This window comes from Camelina sativa, unplaced genomic scaffold, assembly GCF_000633955.1.
Source record: "Camelina sativa cultivar DH55 unplaced genomic scaffold, Cs unpScaffold20289, whole genome shotgun sequence".
Classification (NCBI taxonomy): Eukaryota; Viridiplantae; Streptophyta; class Magnoliopsida; order Brassicales; family Brassicaceae; genus Camelina; species Camelina sativa.
Window position 1 is genome coordinate 1 of NW_010941287.1, and position 279 is coordinate 279.

At 46.6% G+C, this 279-nt stretch overlaps 1 long non-coding RNA gene across 1 annotated transcript; it reads right to left on the reverse strand.

Annotated features, from left to right (window-relative positions):
- Positions 1-59: 59 nt before the first annotated feature.
- Positions 60-279, reverse strand: LOC104775587. The gene is made up of 2 exons (XR_766006.1): positions 212-279; positions 60-134 (listed from the first exon to the last, which is right to left on the reverse strand). It is a non-coding gene; the product is annotated as an uncharacterized LOC104775587 (long non-coding RNA).

The following is a 279-nucleotide window of genomic DNA, read 5'->3' on the forward strand; positions in this document are numbered from 1 at the left end:
CTGCATAACTGCGGCGCTTGAGGCTGTCCAAAGTCCCCAATGATGGTGGAGATTGAAGCCCCTGAAGGTGGAGAGTACACTGGAGGAGGTGCAGTGCATGGATAGCTTGTGATCATACCCTTCTCAGCTTTTTCCTACAAAGGGTCATCACGTTTCTGTTAGCAAAATTAGTTTCTTCTCCTAAGATCCATCATTTAGAAAATGGTCTCACCTCGGATTCAAGAGCTTCAAGCACAGCATCAGGAACTGGGTCAGGACAAAACTCATCTGGGACAAAAT